The sequence below is a fragment of the Podarcis filfolensis genome, assembly GCF_964270895.1.
Source record: "Podarcis filfolensis genome assembly, chromosome: 9".
Classification (NCBI taxonomy): domain Eukaryota; kingdom Metazoa; phylum Chordata; class Lepidosauria; order Squamata; family Lacertidae; genus Podarcis; species Podarcis filfolensis.
This window is the reverse complement of record NC_139610.1, coordinates 38,731,461-38,756,717: the sequence shown is the minus strand read 5'-3', so window position 1 is coordinate 38,756,717 and position 25,257 is coordinate 38,731,461. Positions and strand designations below refer to the sequence as shown.

Here is a 25,257-nt window from a genome sequence, read left to right as displayed (position 1 = left end):
TCTGCTTGTGCAAGGAGAGTTCCCTGTCCTCTCCCCACCTCTGAAGCCCACGTCACCAAATCCTCAAAATCTGCTCCACAGGGGACATCCACCTTGGAAGTCAACTCATGTTGATATAACCTTTGGTTAACATTTATTTTAAAAATTTCAGTTTTCATTTTGTTCGCGCTTAAGTGCTCTACAAATGAAATGTATACACATAATGCATTAAAGTTGTTGGCAGTGTAATTCACCAAATGCTGACTTGCTACAGACAATCTGAATTTGTACATTTGTGGGCAATTTGTGCAAAGAATTTGGGGGTATTATATTCCCTACGTTCCCAAATGGTAAAACCCGAAAATGCTCTTGAAATAGTCACTGTTGAAACTGGGACAACCTGGGTCTTTGTAGTTTGGTACCATTGGTAACCTTGAGGCTGGATTACTACAATATGCACTGTGTGTGGGACTGCCCTTAAATGTGACGTGGAAGCTACTCTCTCTACTACAGAATGCAGCAGACAGACTGCTGATGGGACCAAATGGCCAACAGCAGGCAACATCTCTGCTAAAGCATGCACCCTGGCTCACTGGGTCAGAATCAAGGTTCTTGTGTTAATATACAAAGTCCTGAACACCTTGAGTCCAGCATACCTTCAGGACTGCTTTATATCCTGGTTCAATCACCAAGATCTTCCAGAGGAGGGTTCTTAGCTCTTCCGTGTGCTATAGAAGTCTAGGACTGGCTTCATCTAGGAGTTGGGCGTTTACTGTTATATGATTTGACATTCCTAATTAACCCAGGAACTAGAAGACACTTTTAAAACCTTACCTGAGTAAAACTTGTATTTCTACTAATTTACTATGGGAAAGGGGACGCGGGTGGCGCTGTGGATTAAACCACAGAGCCTAGGGCTTGCCGATCAGAAGGTCGGCGGTTCGAATCCCTGCGACGGGGTGAGCTCCTGTTGCTTGGTCCCTGCTCCTGCCAACATAGCAGTTTGAAAGCACGTTGAAAGTGCAAGTAGATAAATAGGTACCGCTCGGCGGGAAGGTAAATGGCATTTCTGTGCGCTGCTCTGGTTTGCCAGAAGCGGCTTGGTCATGCTGGCCACATGACCCGGAAGCTGTACGCTGGCTCCCTCGGCCAATAAAGCGAGATGAGCGCCGCAACCCCAGAGTCGTCCGCAACTAACGGTCAGGGGTCCCTTTACCTTTAACCTTTACTACGGGAAATACAATTATAAGGCAAACAATATTGAATCTATTAAGACATGAAAAATAATATTAAACTTAAAAAACTAGTTGGATTTTATCAAGCTCCTTGGATAAAAAAATGTGAGAACAGTTCATTTTAGAACTGTACGCATCACCAAGTTCAGACACTTTCCTCCATGGGCAGCCCATTTATTTACAAAGAAAAGCAAGTCTGCATGCCCCCCATATAACAATCTATTTGTCTTTCTCCCCCAAGAGTGCCAGCTTGCAAGTGGGGAGCACTTCACTGAGCTCCAGGATAATGGGAGCACAGAAGTACCCACAGGACAACGATCCATACTCAAACTTCTTATTCTTTTTAATGAATATAAGAAACACATAGTCTTAAGGCACGGCATTCCAGCCTTGTAACTGCACAGTATTTCTTATTCAATGATAAGTCTGCTGTCAAAAGATGCCAATAAAATCATGATGTTCTTTGAGTACCAGGTCCTTGAAATAACAAAGAACAACAGCTTGCAGCAGAGGGGGAATTCCATATTCAATAGTATCATGCTTTCTGTTACATTCTCCCAGTCAATTTTATGAATTTGGAGCTATAAATGCATTAAAGAAACTCAAAACATACATTCATTGATGAATTTTATTAAAAATAACAGCACTATGGCTGACTTGGATTGCAATTCCAAATCCTATGTCTACCTATTCAGAAGCTGAATGGGGTTGCTTTCAAATAAATATACAGAGAATTGATGTTTGGGGGTTTTTTAAGAGAGAGTTCAACAGACGAATATAGCTTTTATTCTGGAAAGCAAGTGAAAGTATTCTTAAATAAAATACTGCCCCTTCCAAAGTTCTGAAACTACACAGAAACTTGGGGGATTGGAGTGCAAGAAAGTTAAAAGCAAATAAAAATAAGGAGGAATCCAACAGGAAAGGACTCTGAAAGAATGCAGTAGCTTCAGTTCTCAAAGAGGTCAGACTTGTAAATAAGGCCACAAGGGTTACTAGCCTGTGATTTTATTTTTATTTTATATTGGGATGTTGGGGGCTGGCAGAGAGACTGAGATTTGCATTTCTATTGCAGGCATAGAGGAGGGGGCTTCTCTTCTCTAACAACTCACTTGGCTTCTATGCTGGGTGCAGAGAAGGCATAAGTCCCTTCCAATTTCTACTCTACCAGCCTACATTAAATTACTGGTTGCTTCTAGGCCAGTGCTTATATGTGAGGCTGGTAAAGCAAACATAGCACTTACACAGGGGGGACCTGAAAAGTAATCCTGGGGGGTGGGGGAGAGGAATCTAAGCAGAAAATTATTAAAACTATGTCAGGTTTCCTTCTTACAACCCATCAAAAAGATGGCCCATAAAAAGAAGGGTTGATAAAAGAGATGGGTCTAAAACTCCCCACCCCCCAAAAAAGTTCCATAATTTAGATTTTTGTCTGGCAAAAAGCTGAAAGCTACATCTACTAAGTGTTATCTCTCTCCCTCTTAATTATAGCTAGCTATGACAATATCTCTTTGAATTAAGGGTCTATATTTTTTTTAAAAAATCACTACCTTCCCCATGTGTATGTGATGTCAGGGGAGCTACTAGGGTTATACAGAGCTTACTGAGGTCCTTCTGTGAATTCTGTGTGTTCAGTATTGCAGGAGAAGAAATGTATATACCCTCATAAAGGGGTGGGAAGGAAGGCAGCATAGACGAAGTCTACTGGAATTCTGCTGCAACATAAGCACATGTAACGTCCTTTATTATGCATTATCCCCTAGATTTGCAACATGAATAAAAGGTTACCTTCTACTGAGAATTAACTACAGTTAACTGGGGGAAAATATGAACTGAATTAAGAACTGCCCCTTTCAAAAGAAGCCTAAGATAATTACAAGGTGGTCACTCTTAGCTACTACGGTACTGATTTACTAATGAATAATTGCAATATTGCACTTTCAAATGTCTAACAAACTTCACATGCAATATCTAGTTGTAATCCTTGCCACAACCCTGTAATCCAAGTCAGTTTTAATATGCCCCATATTATATGGGTGAATTGAAGTGAGTATTTGACATATTAGCCATTATGTGAAAGTTAAATACGACTGGGCTGGATGTGGAATATATTTCATTTTTTATTAAAATTCATAATTTTAGAAGATGAATCGCAAGGCACAGAAATTGGCACAGAGAGAGAGAGAGACTGGGTTGAGACAGCGGAAATAAGGTACACACCGCCCAGACAGCTGCCAACATAAACCTGTACAACCAGATATGAGCAGTTAAGATTAGTAGCAGCATGCAGTACAACTGAAAAGACCAACTCCACTTGCTTTGCATGCAATTAAGAAGAGGATGTGGCACTTCTATGTATCTCTAGCATATGGATGTCCATTTCTACTATTCACTTTGATTCTTTTAATCAATTTGTTCACCACATGAAATTTTCTAGGGAAAATGTTTGCTAGTTCTTCATCAATCAACTACCTTCACCTGCACTGGAGGGATAAAGAACGTCAAACCAGAATAGGAACTTTAAAATCCTATGGGAACCTGTTTTCTTCCAGATGCTGCTGGACTCCCAACTCCACTTCCTCATACCTATCCTATAGGCAGATCCAATGGATCCAAGCCAAGTGCGAGCATAATTAATTTTAAGAGTACCAAGCTCAGCTCAGGAAATTGTTTTCAGTACAGAACTGAGTTCACAGTCTTATCTCACAAAAAATTAGCTCCTGATTTCTCTCTCCCGCGTCACCCCAAACTTTCTTCACTTAAGCAGTCTAATTTAGCAACAAGAAAGAGGCTCTTTTATGTCTACTATTAAACAATTGGGAATCAGAATCCTTTTGGAACAACTGCAAATCGCTCAGAAGCCTACCAGTAGATCCCAATCTGCCTTATGCCCATTCCTGATGTACATAGGTAAAGGTAAAGGGACCCCTGACCATTAGGTCCATTCGTGGCCGACTCTGGGGTTGCGGCGCTCATCTCGCTTTACTGGCCGCGGGAGCCGGCGTACAGCTTCTGGGTCATGTGACCAGCATGACTAGGCCGCTTCTGGCGAACCAGAGCAGCGCACAGAAACGCTGTTTACCTTCCCGCTGGAGCGGTACCTATTTATCTACTTGCACTTTTGCGTGCTTTTGAACTGCTAGGTTGGCAGGACCTGTTGTACATACAGTAAGTCTTTCACAACTCACTGACCCACCGTAGCACTTCCCACAGGAGAGGGTAGCCAATGAGTTTCAAACCCTTGGTGAGTTAGGGACTTCCCAGCATGTGAAGACAGGTCACTTCAATGCTGCTAACACAGAAGAAAAAAATAATAATGTGCAAGCAGCCATTACAAGTTTTGCTCTGCAGCAAAAGCAGGCAGGATGGCACAGCTCCAGCGGTTTGACTTCACCCCCGGAGGCACACTCCATTGTCTCTCAAGACAGATGGATGCCAACAACTATTTGCTTTCTAGTGATAAATAATATTAAATTAAAAAGTAAATGTTATGTTATCAAAGTATTTTGTTCTGTAATGCATTATGAATTGCTGCTATAGAAATGTGGTGATTTAATCTGGACATTATACTTCAGCAAATAGACCTGTAACCTGTCAGGATTTCAAATCAGAAAGCCTCTTCCAAGTAAACCACTTTATTCCACACTTACCCCTCCTGAACAGTTAGGCAGCATTCCTTGCCACTGAGCACATCAATCCTTACATGCCTATTTTCATGCTACCTCTTTCCTCAAGATTTTTTTTTTTATACACAGCAAACCTACTAATACTTTCCCCTTGGATATGGATATTGCTGTTTAGCTATATACGAATTCAAATAGAGAGTGATATCCATTCAAGGCATATTCCAAGGAGGCCCATTAAAATGAATGGGCTTGAGCTATTTTGATTTCTATTTCAATGGGTCTATTCTGAGAACGACTAATATTGGATATCACCCATACTGTTCATGTCATATACATCCAGTCATATAAATTTTCAAAAGTCCATTGTGGGAGGACATCGGTAAAGCAGAGAGATACTAAACAGTGTAATTCGATTAAACTTTTCTCCCATCAAGTTAGTTTTCTAGACTTCAACTGTAATAATATGAAATAGAAAATAACAAACACAGAGACAAAAAAAAAGTAAAAAAATATACTGAGGCAAGAAACAGGAAATATGAGGCAGATTCTGGGACAGAAATGGGAAGAGTTCAAAGCTGGAAAGTACATTCTTAGTATAGAGCTTTGGAAGAGAACCACTAAGAATAAATGTTCTTTAGGACTGTATATCATTCTTATATTTAGTAACAGCTGAAACAGCAAGAATAGATGCTTCATAGAATTAACAAGATTACTTTCTGTTTCAAGGTAAATTGGTCTATGCACTCAAAAGGAAAAGAACACTATCATAAATGCCACCAATTTAATTTATTAATGTAATGAGATTTAAACTTTCCAAATGAGCAAGATGAAATGAGTCCAAGAACAATATCTTCAGCCATTAACATGACTAAGAGCAACATCATTTCTTACAAACGTAAGACAGCCACCATATAGCTCTAGGACAATTTCAACAAAAGTGTTTCAAATAGATATATAACATAGATATACATTCACATATAGATATATAGATATATATTGTTTATGTTTATGGCAGGTTCTAAAAGTAGAGTCCAAGAATGCCAAGTAGTGCTTCTCCCAATTTTGGAAATCCTTTTCGGTCCTAGAGCTCCATCTCAATTGCTAGCAATGAGCGTGTATTTAGGCAAGGTGCTTTTCATGGTAGAAAAAAAATAAGGCCTTTAACCTAATATTTGAAAAATTATCTAGGCTGGCTTTCCTGCTAGTTTGGGATGACTACCCCATGATTTTAAAATCCACCATTCTATGATAATAGATACTCTGCATATTTGAGCTATCATACAGGAATGCCTATTCTATATGATATAAAGAAGAAGCAGCAATCCATTTTGCCAACCTAAAACTACTTTACAAAAACGAAACTTGAGTTTTGTTTTACCTCAGCAGCATTTCATTTCTACAGCAAGTTCTACAGCAGAAAGAAAGCTGTTTTATGAACTTTCAACATCAACAATATTAGGAAACATAGAAAATGGAAACCACGAAAAGTATCTATTGGCTCTTTCCTCAACAACCATGAGCCGTAACAAAGATCAAACTTCAGTTGCCACTCAGATTTAGTGAAGCAAGAGCTTAACCTTGAGTCCCATTTTGGCCAACATGCTATGCCAAATTTTAGCTCAGTGCAGCACGGCAGAAAAAATGGGCAGAAAGAAAGCAGTGGTGAGCACTTCTACAGGAACCTGCACGTTAATGCAGTCTCATGAACCCAAAGCATGGCTTAGTGCGTCACACAGACCAGGCTAAAACTGCTTCTTTTTGTGAACCAAATGTTCTGTATTGCTGTGTTGTTTTTATTACATTTATTTTATTTTGGTGCTGTTAAGTTGTTTCAAGTTTCTACAGCGGGCTAGTAAACAAGATTATAAGCATTAACACAGACTGTGCTATAGGATGAGTAATTGATCACATTTCCACTTGGGAGTAACTTCAATTATCCTTTCACCACCCAAGAAAGCAAACTTGCAAACAACCCCTTTTTTCTATCAATCAATTATAATGCCATCACTTCAGCATTTTGGAAATTACTCTTGCTGCCCCCATCCCACCATACAGTGATCATGCTAGTGAGCAGCAATAAATGATCAATCAAAACTAGCTTCCTAAACAGAGTCTGGCATTGAAGCAGCATGGGGACTCAAGTAACTCTAGGCCATGCCCATCTATCAAGGTGGCAGGAAGGAGAAAAAGAAAGAGTACTATAAAGTTTAAACATGCTCACACACCAGAGCAGCCCTAACCTCTTCAACAGTGGCTGAGACCACAAGTTCCGGTGACTGTGATAAACTAGGGCAATTTACTATTATTATTATTATTATTATTATTATTATTATTATTATTATTTGCACTTATTATTTGCTTTTTCCCAAAAAAATAAGCAAAGCAATCTAGAAAAATATTAAATGAGCATGTGACAATTAAAAACGTCCTCACAGTACGATCATGGGAAAGTCCCAAAATTAGGAGACAAAAATGTTAAGTGCCCACTTAGGGCAAGAGACTTGAGATGAGATGGATGCTATAGGATACAGATAGGTGAAGATGGGAAAGAGGCAATTTAGTGGCCAACAGATAGAAAGCAGAGAGAGAGAGCTGAATCCAGAACAGCATTAAATGAGCTAGTAAGGGAGGCAACATGCACTTGGCTTCCCTCTGTGTTCTAGGGGAAAGGATCACAAAATCCTTCTCTTCCCCTTCAATCCCGTCTCACTGGATTAAACAATATAGACCACACAAACACCCTTTCATCAAGGAAATAAGCCCCTATGGTGAAGTCCTCACCCCCCCCCCCCCACATACCGGTAATTTTAAAACTTTCATTTCCTACATGTTTTGAATCTCACAGTTTCGGAAGATTTTTGCATGAGAACAAGAGCTTGTATTGCTTTGGCAGCATGATCTTCCCATTACAACTAAAAACTAGGATTTGCCAGAGAAATGTGGTGTGTTCCTTTGTAGGAAGCAACCTGAACTTGTGACCTTCAATACATCACTCAGCTAACACAAAAAACTCTAAGTTGTCACGAAGAAGCTTGATTTCAGCCCATCACATGTAGCCATTTGGCTGATGCATCAGTTAACAACACCTAACTATAGGTTGTCTCTCCAACAATACTTTGCCGTGACAAGATATTGTGAAGAATAATAGCTGTTCCGGCTGAAACACAATATCCAAATGGAATATGATTTTGTATACATTATGACATTGTCAAGAAAGCACTTTAACTCATCGTTCAACATTAAAGCCATGATGGGAAAGAGTAGGAGACAGAGAAGTTTTGGAAAGCAGAATTGGAAAAACAGTATAGTAGAACTGGAAAAACTTCAGAAAATGGCAACCAAAATTATTATGAGGTCGGAGCAACTCCCCTATGAGGAAACATTTAAACTTTTTGAGATTTTTAGTTTGGGGAAAAAGACGTGTAAAATTATTCAGGAAGTGGAGAAAATAAATAGATGTATGCTTTTCTCCTCATAACACCAAAAGCAAGAAACATCCAAAGAAGCTGAATGGTTGAATATTTGGGACAGAAAAAACCTGTACTTCTTCACAAAGAACATTGTCAAACGCTGTGATTTGATTCCAAAGGATGAGGTGGTGGCCACCATAATGGATGGCTTTAAAGAGGGTTTGGACAAATTCATGAAGCTTACAGTTATGAATAGCTTCTGTACTGCCTCCAGTTTCAGAAGATGTATAAGAACTTGAGAAGAGGATCACACTAGTGGCCCATCCAGCCCTCCTCAGCTCCTGTCGGTTTCCACTATATATATATGGTATATATATATTATACATACCATATATATATAAATATACCATATATATATGGTATATATATACACACACACACAGTTTAAAAGCTGCTCTGGGACCTTTTTTATTTTAAGCTGGAGGACGCATGGGAAAGTGGCTGCTGCGCTACCCCACATATCAGCTGTTAGGCGTGGAAGCTGAACAACATAAACAACATAAACAAACCCCCACTGTGCCTCCGGTCTCTTTGGGGCTTCCTCCACCCTGACTGATGGCCTCACCAGACTCCAATGAGGGTCTCCTCGCGAGCCACAAGGACTCTCCTGCCATTTCTGGGTTTGGATTTAATTATTTCCCAGCACCGTGCATAAATGGGGTCACATGCAAGTCTGTCGCACATAAGTGGGCAGACAGCTGTTCATATTAACTAGCCCTTTTTTTCAAATTAAAAATGAGGGGGCAGATAGTCACACACGAGAGAAGGTTTAAGCCTTCCCACCCCAATCACAATCTTGGGGGGGGGGGAATCTTCCCAAAAGCTCCTACTGACATCAAGCTAAGTTTTTGTTTTGTTTTTACTAGGATCACAACCAGAGAGGGAAACCTTAAACTTCCTCTCCGTCCACAGAGTGCTGGCAATGACTATCATTCCCTCATCCAACCTCCACATACCTGTTAATTAACCAATGACACTATTCATGTGGCATTAAGTCCCCAGAGATCCTTTTTCCATTGCTTGTCCATCTTACCAGACCAGATGGGAACTAAGTCAAGTATCCCACCAAACAACAATATTTCATTTTATGTAAGAGCAAGGAACGGCCTTGAGCAAGAGATGGGTGTAGACATTTGGGGACTGTTCTTCCTTTGTTGCTGCTTTTCCAATCCAGTGTCCTTCAAATGTTTGGGCTACAACTCTCATCAGCCCCAACCAGCGCGGTCTATAGCAGGGATCAGCAACCTTTTTCAGCCGTGGGTCGGTCCACCATCCCTCAGACCATGTGGTGGGCCAGACTATATTTTTTTTGGGGGGGGGATGAACAAATTCCTATACCCCACAAATAACCCAGAGATTAATTTTAAATAAAAGCACACATTCTACTCAGGTAAAAACACCAGGCAGGCTCCACAAATAACCCAGAGATGCATTTTAAATAAAAGGACACATTCTACTCATGTAAAAACACGCTGATTCCTGGACAGTCTGTGGACCAGATTGAGAAGGCGATTGAGCCGCATCCGGCCCACGGGCCTTAGGTTGCCTACCCCTGGTCTATAGTCAGGAATTATGAGAGCTATGGTGTAAAACATCTGGAGAGTACTAGGTTAGGGAAGCTGTGCTGCAACTTTAACTTCAACAATTCATTAAAACACAGAAATTTTGAAGAGTTCAAGCTATGTTGCTCACATTGTTTTAAGAGTAAATCCACTTTCATTCCCACAAGGGTTGGGGGATATACAGTATAATGAAGGAGAGTTATTTATGCCTTCTATAGCAACTGCCAGACATTCTTTAGGGAGGCCGAAATCAGATTTTGAGAACTCTCAGTCAACACACAAGGAAAACTTTCATTTTGAAGGAATAACTACTCGTCTCTCTACTACTGTTAGCCATGCTCTCATTAGACAGAGGAGTTTATAAGTATTTCTGTGCTGTGAGAAATGACTGATACCAGGAAAAGTGCTTATCTGCTTTTCCCTGATAATTAGTATGAAACAGAATCAATGGTTGTTGTTACAGAATCAAAATGCGCCAGAAAAAAATAATTAATAAACTATAATAAATCATTAGACCCAAACACCACATTTGGGAATTTTGGAGAAGCATTAGGAAGAGGCAGCACCGCTAGGAACAATACAAAATCTCATTAAAATCTACTATTACACAAGGGAATTGGATTGCAGTGAATGCTCTACTAGAACTCTGCATTTTAAAGCATGTGAGTAGATACAATTTAAGAGAACTGTGAGAAATATCCTAACAAAGAAATTAAAAATACAGTGGTACCTCTGGTTATGTACTTAATTCATTCTGGAGGTCCATTCTTAACCTGAAATTGTTCTTAACCTGAAGCACCACTTTAGCTAATGGGGCCTCCCGCTGCTGCCACGCAACCGCCGCATGATTTCTGTTCTCATCCTGAAGCAAAGTTCTTAACCTGAGGTACTATTTCTGGGTTAGCGGAGTCTGTAACCTGAAGCGTATGTAACACGAGGTATCACTGTATTTGAAAAATGGCCTGAAGAGGAGCACATATAAAAAGAAGATATCCAAAGCTTATCAATATAAGAGTTACAGGGCCAAGGAATCAACAAAAGTACTGTAAACTGTTCCTATCCTGTTTTTACAATAATCTTGACACAAATTCACAAAGGCCTGTGAGCAAAAAAAAAAAGGGGGGGTCTTCAAAACACGCCTGGAAGTCATGCCTGATGAATCTGCTGAAGAGTGTTCTATAGCATAGGACAGGTAACACCAAATGCCCAGCTTCTGGATGAGGTCAATCAAGCCTTTAACAACTAACACTCCTGCAGGTGATCTCAGTGATCGACAAGGGCTCAGGCTGTCCTGAAAGCCCCCTTGTCTCAAGTTGTTCTGGGCTTTGAATATCAGCAAAAGAGCATTGAAACTGGCTCGGTTAAACAGTACAAAGGATACATTCTGGTGTCACATGGACAGCTGAGATCTCTCTGCACGTATGCATGTGTATATGTATAAATTAGATATAGATATAGCACATGTTAAAAGGGCAGGTGGAAGACAAACATTTGCTGCTGTCTAGTGAGGTAGCCATATTCATGTTACAGAAGGTGGCCCCATTCTATCCCAGCCCTCTCAACTACCACTTGTTTCATAATACAGAATAAATACTACTGACCTTGGAGGCCTGTTGTAAAGATTACCAAGATAATATACAATAAGTCTGCAGTTTATGCACATTTAACTTGTGTGCATTCAGCTTTACACAAGTGGCAATAAACAAATAAAAAAACAAAAAGGAAGTGGAATTCCAAGGAAATGACTTTGGAAATCCCACCTGCCACTGAACCCAATGTGTTTTGATTATACGTAACTTTGGCTTTAAACATGATCCCCGGAACGTAACCCCTGTGTAAGTTGAGGGCTTACTGTATGTGAAGTACTCTGAAAACTTGAACTGCACTACAGTATATGAAATAAATGCCAAATATCATCACTGACTTGGAAGACAATTTTTCCAGTGGTCTGTTTTCTCAGTTAACCACGTCTCCTCACAGTTCCCATATGGCTGAATAGAGACAATATTTCCTTTAACACATGTCTGATAATTTAAATGCTTAATCATTCCTCAGAGAAACTTACATAAATTAGGTTTGACTGCAAATTAGATATAAACAGAATAGAATAGGCTGTTCAAAATCAAAGCTATACACAACGAGATCAAAGGACCAGGGCACTGAGTTTAGAGTCGAAACATGGTATCAACCAGCCAGCTACACGTACACCATCTCAAAGCACAACACAATATTTAATGAATCTTATTTTAAATATGATGAGGAATTTTGCAGAAAAAATAATGAACCAGACAAAAGACTGATTAATACTCAGTGATTTAGGATCTCAAGGTTGTTGAACATTTACATGACAATCAAGGATCGCCATATCCATTGAGTGGGCTGAAAAATGTCAATGAGAGAGAGAGAGAGAGAGAGAGAGAGAGAGAGCGCAGTCAAAGGCAAGTTACCAACTTAAGTCAGAGGGCAAATTCTCTGAAGACATTAGCTGGGCGACGTTAGCTAATAGGTACATATTTTATTTACATATATTGTGTAGTGTGTTTAGTATAGTGTGTGTCAACATATGACTCCACTGTGATGATGTCATTAGCATTTATTCACCATGAATATAGTATGGAAGTTCTTAGTAAACTTTGGAGATTGTAGCAAACAGAAATCTGAACATCACTAAAATGTCTATTAACTGTACCCTTTAAAAAAATTAAGAAGGCACATTTGTTGATACTGTAGCTTCATCAGAGAAACAAAATATTGTTGCCCTTTTATCTCATAAAACAGCTTGTTTCTCAATAAACCATTTATCAAAATGTGACAAATTCCTTTTCAACAGCAGAGCTTTCTAGCGATTATCTAGCGGTAATCCCAAACCAATGTTACCCAGGCTAACTAAAGCACATCCCCCACACACACACCAAGTTAAAAACTAAAGACATGTTTCTCTTACACCTCCAAAAGTTTTCATTATGCTAAGTGTGCTAAAGCAGCTTTCCCCTTTTTCCTATGAGAGTTCTGGCCAAGCTTTTCTGAGACCAGAAACTTTTTCTATGTGTGCATCAGAAGCAAAACAGCTTAATCACATCAATGAGGACATATGGAAGAATTCCCTCTTCTCAGAAGATTGACTAGAAGAAAAGGCTAGAGCTGTGAATCACGTACACATACACCAAAGTCAATTCATCTGTGGGGTAAGGGATTTCGGCTCACAATTCATTAGCAGTTATCTCATGCAGAACTTGGAAATTACTACCCTAAACATTCTCAACACATTAAACTGCTTTCCCTAAGTAATACAATGAGCAAAACCCACACAATTTAAATAAATGAATTACTTTTAGGACAAGTCAAAATAATTTTAATATTTTTTTTTCATTTTCTGCTCTACCAAAATGTACAAAAGACTAATAAAATTAAAGTACACTAAGTATTCTAAATTATTTATAGCTGGATTCCTAACAGATGCTCAGTTTTCTGAAAAGAGCAAAAAGATCCTAAGTCGGGTAGCCAGATGATAAGTATAGACCTTATATGCTTCTGAAAGATGCACAGGCATGAAATTAGTAGGCTGATTTCAGACAAACAGTACAATCCTATACATGTCAACTCATAATCAAGTTCCGTTGAGTTAAATGAACCTTACTCCCATGCAAGTGTACATAAGACTGCAGCTTACATAGCTGCATCTAAGCCCTATTGATTAATAACAGGCTTCCTCAAACTCAGCCCTCCAGATGTTTTGAGACTACAATTCCCATCATCCCTGAACACTGGTCCTGCTAGCTAGGAAACATGGGAGTTGTATGCCAAAAACATCTGGCAGGCTGAGTTTGAGGAAGCCTGATAAATAGGAACCAAGTCATGACTAACTTTTCTCATTCATTTCAATGGGACCCACGCACAAATAACTAGTTTGAACTCTTGTCCAAGGAATTTTATCATTGAGGGGCAACCACCAAGAACACCTCTCTCTAGATGGAATGTGTTATGTACATCCAATTGCCCCGCAGATATTTGCTCCTTCAAATAAGAACATAAGAAGACCCATCTAGTCCAACATCCTATTCTTACAGTGGCCAACTAGATGCTTGTGAGAACCCACAAGCAGGATATGAGTACAAAAGCACCCTCCCCTTGTTGCAGTGATAATTAAAATGGGTATTACAAAGGGCTTGTGCAATAGGTAACAAGTTGACCTGGGATGAGGAAAACCTATATTCAAAATTTTACCCAAACATGAAGTTCAACAAAGGGGAAGTCAGTAGCATGCAACATAACGCTGGGAAAGACAAATGCATAAATCAGATTATTTTTAAAAAATAATCTTTTTTCTTTTGTTGCATATCCTTGGTCACTAGTTAGAATGCACTGCTTGGATTGTAAATGCCACCTACATGTTTTCCAAGGCCTGACTACAGAACTTTTATACAAACCAGTTATCTCAAGGCTAGGAAAGGTACAAACAAAAGAGGTCTGGATTATTTTTTCCCACACTGAACTAACTTAACACTCCAAAATTCACCCCCAATCATACAAAAAGAAAAGTAAGAATTGCTTTCTTAAGACATTCAATTGTGCAAATAATCTAAAAAGACTGCAATTTTTATTCATTCATAACAATGTAATATAATAGTTCCTCTTAAAAAATAATGGATTTTATAACTATGATTATCATTTATTAAATTTGTATACCCCCCTCCATCCAAAGGTCACAGGGTGGTTTACAGCATAAAAATACTAAATGAAAACACAGCATACATAACAAACCCCCTCCCACAAACACATTTAAAAGACCAATGATTGTTTAATCAGCCCCAAACCTGGTTACTGAGGAACGTTTTTGTCTGTTGCCTAAATAACTCATTGTTACAAGGAATAAAAAGCTACATTTAGCAAAATAGTAAATATAAACTATGTATCTTATGAAAATGAACAGCCTGAAAACATAAACCAATTCAATTAATCAATCAAACTTTTTAACACTGGATAAGTGAATCAATACATTTTTGTAACAATTAAATATTTGATTCATGGGAACTCTAAAAATAAAAAATCCATTATGAAATGAAAGTCAAATGGTATAATAAAGGTTAACATGAAACAATTCTACTTTCAATATCATAGAGAACTTATGATGTCCCACTATTGATGGAAGAAAATTCATGTTACCATGAATGAAATCTAATGGCGTTCATGGGCAAGCAGTACATACATTCACACAATGGGGCTTCACTGTCTTTTCCTCTCCTTTACAGATACAGCCCCCAAAACCTGGAAGGCGGGGCAGGGGGGAGGAACCACCCTTCACAGAAAATTTTGTGAGAAGTGGTTCAGTATGCAAACAGAACAGTATTCACACAACATTGGATTTTGCCCCACGATGTCAATATTTCTCATTTGGAGGCACAACGTTTTAACTGTGGAATGCTCTCTCCAGAGAGGCTCACCTTGCACCTTACATATCCTTAGACACCAAGCAAAAACATTCCTCTTCTCCCAGGCCCCTGGCTAATTAACCAACATATGACCCTTCAAACTAGGGGCAGGGAGGGTGTCACCTTTCCAAAGCCAGGTAAGTGAGCCACTGGACTTTGGGAAGGAGGCATGAGGGCTCTGACAGGGCACTAGAGCCCTCCTACCTACTTCCCAAAGCCTAGTTAGCACTTCAGCAGTCTTGGGAAGGAGGTGGGAGGAATCTAGGACCCTGCCAGCGCCTAGAGCCTTGCTTAGCCAGCTTTGGGAAAACAGAAGGAGAACTGGGATGGGATCAAATTTTGGCTTAGTTTCCTCCCTCTCTCTCTCTCTGTGCAGGAGGGCAGTGTGAAGGTGCGGCCCACTTGGTATGAAAATTTGGACTGCCCTGGGCTAAGTATTCAGTATCAAGTTACCTGTCCCTGTGTCCCATACATAGAATTCAGTCTTATATTTCTGTACCAAGCACTGGATGATAACATAGAATCACAGATTTTTAGGGTTGGGAGTTACCCAAGAGTCATCTAGTCCATCCCTGCAATGCAGGAATTAAAATTATCGCAATATCTGACCATGTGATTTAGGCCCTAGTCCAAAAAGCTGAGTTCCACCCACACACTTCAGGGTGTATAAGCCAGGGGTCAGCAAACTTTTTCAGCAGGGGGCCAGTCCTCTGTCCCTCAGACCTTGTGGGGGGGCCAGACTATATTTTTGGGGGGAGGGTGAACGAATTCCTATGCCCCACAAATAACCCAGAGATGCATTTTAAGTAAAAGGACACAGTTTACTCATGTAAAATCACGCTGATTCCCGGACCGTCCGTGGGCCAGATTTAGAAGGCGATTGGGCAGGATCCAGCCCCCAGGCCTTAGTTTGCCTACCCATGGTCTAAGCCTTTCATTTCTAAGGCAGCCACCAATTCTGCCAGACAAGGCAACAACAAAACTTGTAGTGAGCTCAGAAATGCCCCGAAACAGGACAATGAACAGCTTCAATAAACACACAGGGAAACAAACCTCAGTGTATACATTCAACCATTTGCATGCCTCAAGGGCCTTTCTGGATCACATCCTTGAAGTCAATTTATATCTTGATCACTAGTAAAAGTAATTTACATAATAAACAGTGCCACTGACAAGTGTTGATCTGATCCTGCTGAGAGCCTTTAGCTTTAACCAAACTTCAAGGGATGTGGGAAGAAAACAAACTACCAGGAAAATGGCTCTTCTTGAGACTGGAAAATATGAATGCAAACTACGGAGCAATCTGACAAGTGCAGCCCTTGTACTGAGGAACAACAGGCCACATCCTGCAAAGTATTTGTCCATGGTCAGGTCATCCACTAAGTGCTGTGTGGATTGGATCCTAATAACCCACTCACCTAGTTTCACCCATTGAGAAGGTTTGGTCATTTTTTTTAAAAAAAAACATCAGGTTGTCATGCCACATGACAATCCTTTGCAATATAGCATAGGGGCCTGCTACTCAAAGGAAAGCAGTAAGACATTCCATTGGGCTGATCCACACCTCTGAATGTACCTAAAGCAGCTCTTTAGATACTAGTTTTGATCTGTAAGCACAGAAGAATGGGGCTGTGTTTCTGGTGCTCCGAGAGATATCTGGATCAGGCTCTTCAGATCTACTAAATTTGACATACTGGTATGTATGCATAGGGAAGTTACTTTTACTATTTATCAACTTGTAGAATGGGAAGAGAGTGCAAAATTACAAAAGTAAAACCATATATATGGTTTGCATATATCAGTCATGTTCTTCAATTACTTCACAATTGCACATTATATTGAAACATCATAGGTCACAAAACTGGAAAATACTACTGTAATTTGAGCAGAAACATACTTATTTTATAAATGCAGGAGCACTGGTGTGGGAAGAAGTTATGCAGTTCTTATTCAAACGAGAAACTGTTTCTGAACATCCAGCACTTTTAGAGCAACTCCAAGCTGCAGTCACAAACATCCATTAGAGTGTTCCACAATTCAGAGCAAGCAAGTGGTTGTCAGTGCAGCCAGTAAATCACCTGATCCTATTACAAAATCAATTACTGCAGCACATTTCTATTGCTACACAACCTGATGATGGCAAAATGATATTGGATAGCTGCTGCAAGGTCAAAAAAAAACTAAAAACATTTTAAAATGTGTCTTATTTTAGGTCCACATTGCATCTATTTTAAAGGAAATATTTTTAATAAAGCTGTATAGTTACCTTCTTTGGCTGATTGGGACATTCGATGGATAGTCTCTGCAACTGGTCTGATGTATGGCTGCAAGATAGGAGATCGGAACAGCAGGTCGAACGGCCCAGCCTCTTCATTAAAGAAGAAATAATGCTGCAGCCACAGCCACACATTGACTTGCTCATCAGATGAGTTTATTCCTTAAGAAATCAGTACTGGTACTGGCCCACACACAATCAAAATTGGCCGACCGCCTCATTCTGCAGCTCCCTGGCAAAAATTAATACTGATAAAAATAAAACAATGGTGTTTCTCCGAATCTAATGCTAGTAGTCACTGTCTTTATTGCCAAGCAAAGCTCGCAATCTTAAAGTGCCTCTTTCCAGCTACACTTTCGCAAGACAAGCTGCTTTGATGCTCTCCACTGTTTTGCAAAAAAGCCATGAACTTAAAGTAACAGACACTGCACACTGACTAGAGTTTGTTTCTCTGTAGCACTTCAGGTCTGCTTTGATAGCCTCTATCCAACCTGTTCCCACTTTGAACACGCAGTCTTCCAACAGCCAACAGAAAATAGCCACACCCCTCTGTGTTCACATGATCACTATTCAAGATCCGCTCAATATCTGAAAAAGTACTGTTGCTGCATTGCTGAGAGTAACAACAGTGTAGAGATTACTGGCTGGAATCTGATTTGCCAATCAGAGCTCCCAACCCTTTAAGACTCTAACGTTCAGGGTACCTGCCAATTCCACTTAGATTAATGTATTTTCTTTACTGCCAAACTTTGCCATTTTCCCTATGTTAAATATACACCCCACTTCAGCCTAACAAACCTAAGAGCAAAGTGCAGAAAGCTGTCTTATGAAAATACAACTCTGGAGAAAAGGCTAACACCATTACAAACTTATACATACCAACCCAACAACTAACAGAGCGGGGAACAAATTTCATCTTTAAAAAGAGCCAAAGCAATGGAAAACATAACAGACAAAGGGTTTTAGTAAAGGAAACATGGAATTAACTTATTGGATAGCTACCTCAGAGGGGGAAAGTTTGCAAACTGATTCAGACAAGTGGGGGTTATGGGGGGGGGGAGAGAAAGGAACTAAATAAAATCATTTGCCTTGTCTTTGTCTCCCAAAGTTAATGTTTCAATATCTAAATAAAATAACTTTTCCTCAATAACATTGCTGTATTTCTAATTTTCCTTGTTTAATTGATCTTCAATGTAAAAAAAACCAAAAAAACCAAACAAATATAAAACATAAACAGCTTGCAGATGCTTCAAAAGCAGTATTAATTGCAAGTGCTATATATCAGTAGATGACATGCTGGTCTTTCAGCTATTAAAAGCAGTGCATTTATCTGTCTTACTGCAGCATGCACTAGAGTATTTGAAAAGAGAAAGAGAGAGAGCTCACGTTAACACAGATGCTCAACCTGATTACAGGATAATCTGCCTTGAAATAATTGTCACTTACATTGATAGAGCTATCAGCAGTTGTCTATAAAATCCCTTTTATCAAATGGTTAAGAAAAAGCAAGTGGCATGACAGCAGCTTAAGCGCACATATTCAAGCAAAACTTCTTGTTTTCGCTCTGCATCAAAAGCTATATTTGCTCTGTCTCCTCCCCTCTTCCTCCAGCCCTGGTTTACAGCTATATTGAGACAGTACTGCCTCTTCCTTCAACCTTGTTCTGCCCTTTCGATATTCACATTTCTATTAAATCATTTTCCAGTAATATTAAAATTCAAGCAACCAATGCAAATTGAATAAAAAGCCTTTGTGGAGAAAGACTCTGCATGCAAACAAGCAAATAATGCAGTAACCTTTTACTCGCCTGCTGGAGGTACTGTCTGCTGCATAGAATTTTAAATCCTCATCTGCAGATGCAATTGAGCTGGTATTGCCAAGGACTTTGCTCTTCCTGCGCTGATTCTACACAGCTATTCATCAGGAAAAAAACATTATAGGGAAAATGTAAAGTAATATCAGGTGAAATCTCTCAGACGGCCTGAAATGAGCCAACTTCTAAAAATCAGCTGCCGTCTTGCCTAGTCACATTTCCGAGCTCATAAAGGAAGTGTTATTGCTGATGTATGTTTGCTTGCCACCAATATGCAAGATAGGGAATCACAGGATGAAAAAAATTAATACATACAGTATTAGAGTGCACCGAGCAACCTTACCCTAATAATTTCCCGATGTCTTTCCTAATATAAAATTGCATCTCACAATGAAACATCTCATAGAACCAAGTAAGACTTCCTGTCCTCCTTCTGCTCCTCCTCCATCTCCCTTTCAATGAATCTCAAGAGGCAGAGTTCTAATAAAGATGATTACAGCTATGCCATACTGTTGTGCCAAGCAAACAAATAGCCATCTTTTACAAAGTTTTTAGATAGACTGCTCATTTAAAAAATCATCTGTTATTCATCACAATTACCACTATTGCCCCATCAGTATAGCTTGTTTCCCCTCACCCACAGAGTGGAAGATATCTGAAGTCCATACAGGGTGGGGTCCTAAAGGACTAATTTGTTTTTGGCCAGAGAAGACTAAAGCAGTTCTATGTTTCTGGATCTCAGAGCTGCTGCTGTTGCCTTGGGATTGGTATGGGTCTGCTTGTGTGCCCACCTGATCATCCTGCATATTTTTAAGTTATTACAGAAACATTTAAGTGTCAGAATCTTCTCCCTTCCAAGGAAACTGACCTGGAAATTACCCCTTGCTCAAAGTAGTGAGCAGCATAGAACAATGCTCTCATTTTGATCACAATAGATCTAATTTAAGCTTTATTTTTCTTATAGTAGGGAATTTGATATAGTCAAACAAAGAAACAGCTTTTGATTATAATTAGTTAAAGGCGGGTATAATCATTTGGAATTAGCATGTGATATGAAATGCATAGATAATTCAGGGAAACTTGTACTGTCTTTAACAGGAATGAAACACTAGCAGTAAAGGTTGTTATTCATTATTTATGTGCTCCCCCACTCATCTCATGTCAGTTTCCTTAATGTACTATTGATTCTCAGGATGCATAAAGATGGAGCCAGTGACAGACCACATATAGGGTAATCATCCAGTAAGTAAACAAAGTGACTGTTTAGGTAGATATAATCATGGAAGAATTCCAATATACAGAAGAACTTCAATGACACATGCAGATTTATCTATAATACCTAGCTAGATATTTCAAGAAAGTGTCTTAATTTGAACAAAGTTCTAAACAATAATTCAGTTTTTTGAAAGGCCATTTACACATACTGGATGCGTTCACATGATTGGATCCTGACTTAAGGTAAAGGTAAGGTAAAGGATCCCTGGATGGTTAAGACCAGTCAAAGGTGACTATGGGGTGCTTTTCAGGCCGAGGGAGCCGGCGTTTGTCCACAGACAGCTTTCCAGGTCATGTGGCCAGCATGACTAAACTACTACTGGTGCACGGAGGACCGTGACGAGTGCCAGAATGCATGGAAATGCCATTTACCTTCCTGCCGCAGCAGTACCTATTTATCTACTTGCACTGGTTTGCTTTCAGAAGCTGGGACACAGCAACGGGAGTTCACCCTGTCACAGAGATTCGAACTGCCAACCTTCCAATTGGCAAGCCCAAGCGGCTCAGTAGCTTAGACCACAGCGCCACCCGTGTCCCTTACTAAGTCAGTATGTGCACGAACTGCACATACCCACATGAAGACCCTTTGCTGTTGCTTCACTCTTCCCTGCACAAAAACGAAACAAACGAGGAAACCACAGCTAACCATAACTCCCTGTCATATGAGAACTGGAAACACCTATGGAAAAGCTGGAAGGCAACTTGAAATAGTTGGAATAGGTTTCTGAATCCTTGATTGTTTTAGGTGCTATAACATTATGGATGGCAAAAGCAGCTTTCTTTCCAATAGGCTCATATGAGGTGGTGTGGGAGAACAGCAACATTAATTTAATTCTCATTTCTACAATATGAAAGATCTCTTAGATATGTCTACATCATACATTGTAAGGGTTGTTGGCATCTGTCTGTCTCAAAGACAATGGAGTGAGCCTCTGGAAGTGAAGTCAGACCACTGCGTTAACAGCACCAAAGTGACCTCCCTGGGACGCAAGCCTGGGCAGTGTGTATGGAGGTCCTGGACTGCCCAGACGACAAGACCGCCCTCTCAGCCTTGCTGATGTGGTCCAAAGGAAAGCAGAGCAATACATTTGGCACCAGCTTGGCTGCAGGAGTTGCCAGAAGGAGGTGTGCAAGGCGCTATCCAACCATCAGGGACTCTGCTTGATCTGTGTGGGGTTTACTCCTTAGCCTTTTCTTCTCCCGAAGACATCCTGCAAGGCAGTGGAGGTTCAGGACCAGAATTTTCCTTCTCCTAGATGGGCTACCTTCCCAGGTGGATTCCCTCAGATACTGCCTTCTTGACTGTTAGATCCACTATTGGTCTCGTCCGCTCAATCCACCAGGGCCTGTCTTGTGAGGAGCTGTGTGTTAATCTGAATTTAGGAAATGGTTTATCTGTGTAGATCATGGCATAAATATAAAATTGACATAACTAATATGACATGATGAACTCCATGGTAACCTGACACAAGCCTTACTCCAGCATCCTGAAAGGCATCCAGGATTATCTTAAATTCACACACATCTGACTTGAAGATTAACACATGCAAAAATAGAATTGCTAAATGCAAGATACTCAGCTCCTCAGTGGGATCCATCCACACAATGTTAAGGTGATTTAAAGGCAGATCTCAGACAGAGATGCCTAGGTTCAGATAATTTCTCACTATCAGAAGTCTTTCACTCTTTTGTTAAGCAAACAGGAACAGGATCACCAAAGATGAGCAAGGTGACAAATAGGCAGGAAAATCTGGAAGGGATTATGGAAATTGTAGGAATCACTCGTTTCACAGCCCCCTCACCTCTCCCCTGGCATGCTTCCGCAAAAATGTATTTAAAAAAACCATTAGATTCAAAGGCTAGTGAGCTCTCACAGTTCCAACAGGACAGAACTTATACAGCGCTCCCTGGGACACAACACACTTCTGCTTTCCCTTAACAACAGGTATACTTTTCTCTCCCACCCCCTTCTAGTGTGGGTTTATGACAAAATTGTCATGCCCATGCTCCTGTAGGCCTTTAGAATAGTTAGGGAAACTTTTACTCTTTAATTAAGGTGTGTGTGTATTGTAATTTGCTACCTGCTTAGACTGTAACTTTGCTGTCTAAAGCAGCATTTTTTATATTCTGTCACTCCTATGTCATATAATAAACCAAACTTTCTTTATTTCTTTGTGTGAGAACTTCTTGTGGGCATAAGATTGAGGGTTAACACATATCCATAACAAGCGCATGTCATCACTCCAGCAAAAGATCCTAAACCACTCAGCATTGTGTATATGAACACACGAGTGCTGGCTGTGTACGTTTGAGTACACACTTGTAACAGTCTTTGCATGCAAGAGAAGTCCCTAACTCACTGATCAAGACTTCATGGTCTCCATGGCAACAATGACACTGTCTCAAGTAGCTACTGGCCCAACACATAGGGCAGGGTATACTCTGGATCTGGTCTTTGCTCCAAGTGGCATATGAAGGCCTGAATATAGATGGGAGTTGGTACGACCCCTTTGCCATGGCCAGGCCGCTTCCTGGTGAGATTTGGACTGACTGTATGAGGCGCCACAACTTGTTATAGAATGCATAAGGCCACAATCACAATCACTTCTTAGTGCCCTCTCTGCTGTAGTGGAGCCCAGTCTAAGCCTTTGCATCCTTGAGCTCCAGGTAATGGAACAGGTTGGACAATGGCTAGAGTGCAGGTGATATAAAGGTAAAAGGTAAGGAAAAAGACCCCTGGATGGTTAAGTCTAGTCAAAGGCGACTACGGGGTGCACCGCTCATTTCGCTTCAGGCTGAGGGAGCTGGTGTTTGTTCAGATAGCTTTCTGAGTCATGTGGCCAGCATGACTAAACCGCTTCTGGCACAACGGAACACCGTGACAGATGCCAGAATGCATGGAAATGCTGTTTACCTTCCTGCCACAGCGGTACTTATTTATCTACTTGCACTGGTGTGCTTTCGAACTGCTAGGTTGGCAGAAGTTGGGACAGAGCAACGGGAACTCACCCCATCGCATGGATTCAAACTACAGCGTCACCTGCTCCCTAGGCGATATAAAACCCACTAGGAGGTCAAACAAGCATCACTTAGAGCACATAATCACACCCAATGCATGGCAATAGTTGTGGCAAAAAAGGCTTACTTTGCTGTCTCCACTGCATCCTTGAGTTCACTGGAGTCATTCTGGGTTGTAGGGAACCTCTTTTTGTTAGGATACTACTTTTGCTAAGCTTAACCCAGCTGCCCTACATCTGATTTCAGAAATGACGTCAGGTGTGGAGCAGACAAAAGTGAAGCAAAACACGGTTTGCAGAGACTACAAATCAGGGTATTACTTGCAATCTCCTTACATCAGAGGTTGGCAATCTTATCGAAGGATGGGCCGGTCGAAGGTCTGTCTGTCGGAGGACAGTCCAGAGCGTGTGCGCACACGCACTCTTCTGGGTTGGAGGAGCGCCCGGAAGTGCACTGGAAATAGTGTGTGCGCATGCGCACGTGCGCTTCTCCATCCCGCACGTGTGTGCACACGCTATTTCTGGCACACATCCAGGTTGGAGGAACACCCATGTACGTGTGCACAAGCGCCATCAACCCAGAAGTCAGTCCCCGTGCCACACCAGTAAGAGCGGGGGTGGTGTGGCAGGGGTCACCATGGGCCAGTTAGACAAGCCTCATGGGCCCCTACCAGCCCATGGGCCTTAGGTTGGCGACCCCTGCCTAACATAGCTGGTACATCTCAAGTCTAGATTACTGAAACGCAGTCTCTATTGGTCTGCCCTTAAGGTTTGCCTGGAAGTTGCAATTAGTGCAAAATGCAGTCACCAGGTTATTTTGCAGGGTGGCCTATAGTCAGCATGTATCTTCCCCTGCATAAAGAATAAAATTGGCTGCCTATATACTAGACTAGGCCAAGTTTAAGGTTTTGATTGATAAAGCTTAGGATCAGATTATCTTCCAGGCTGCCCAGTCTGAAATTTATTTGACTAAAATACAATGGTTAGGATTAAGAACCTGGTATTTAATCCAGAAGCAGATTTTACATTTGCTGTTTAATGGGCAATTTATACACGCTTTGCGTATAAGTACAATTGAACCAATGATCTTGGTAAAACCAAAAGAAAACAATCTGAAAAGACCAAAACTATAGACTATTACTCACTTATGCTGGAGTATTCTGAATACAACTACTAAAATAATTTTATTTATTTTTTTCAATTCATGAACTCAAGTTTACTGAATAATGTTGCAATCTAAACTGTTTGAATATAAATACTGCCACTGGTGGAAGGAGTAAATGAGATGGAAGGGGGGGGTCTCATTTTCCTGCTGCTTCTCAAATCAAGCTCTGCTACTGAACTCAGAATAAGAGATTGGCTGAGCACTCAGCCCAAAGGGACTATAGGAGTCTGCCCTTAGCAAAAGAGAAGCAGCATAACTGTGCTTCCTCCTTTCTAACCCACCGAACACCATTATTCACTTTAGAGGCACAGCTCAGCTGAAACATGGCAAAGACATAATCAATGGGGAAGAAGAAGAAGAAAAGCAGGCCATTCTCTATCCATAATTTAATATCACTGAATTTGTCCAGCCTAG

General features: G+C 40.5%; 1 protein-coding gene across 2 annotated transcripts in view; it reads right to left on the bottom strand.

Annotated features, from left to right (window-relative positions):
- FBXW7 (F-box and WD repeat domain containing 7) overlaps positions 1–25,257 on the bottom strand; it is a 122,485-nt gene that overhangs the window by 83,648 nt on the left and 13,580 nt on the right. Inside the window, exon 1 of one of the 2 annotated variants that reach the window (XM_083631173.1) lies at positions 17,565–17,641. The exons of the other annotated variant lie outside the window; for it this stretch is intronic. The gene's annotated coding sequence lies outside the window, so the exon portion shown is untranslated. Of the gene's footprint in view, positions 1–17,564; positions 17,642–25,257 lie in introns of those variants that run through there. 2 annotated transcript variants of the gene reach the window in all.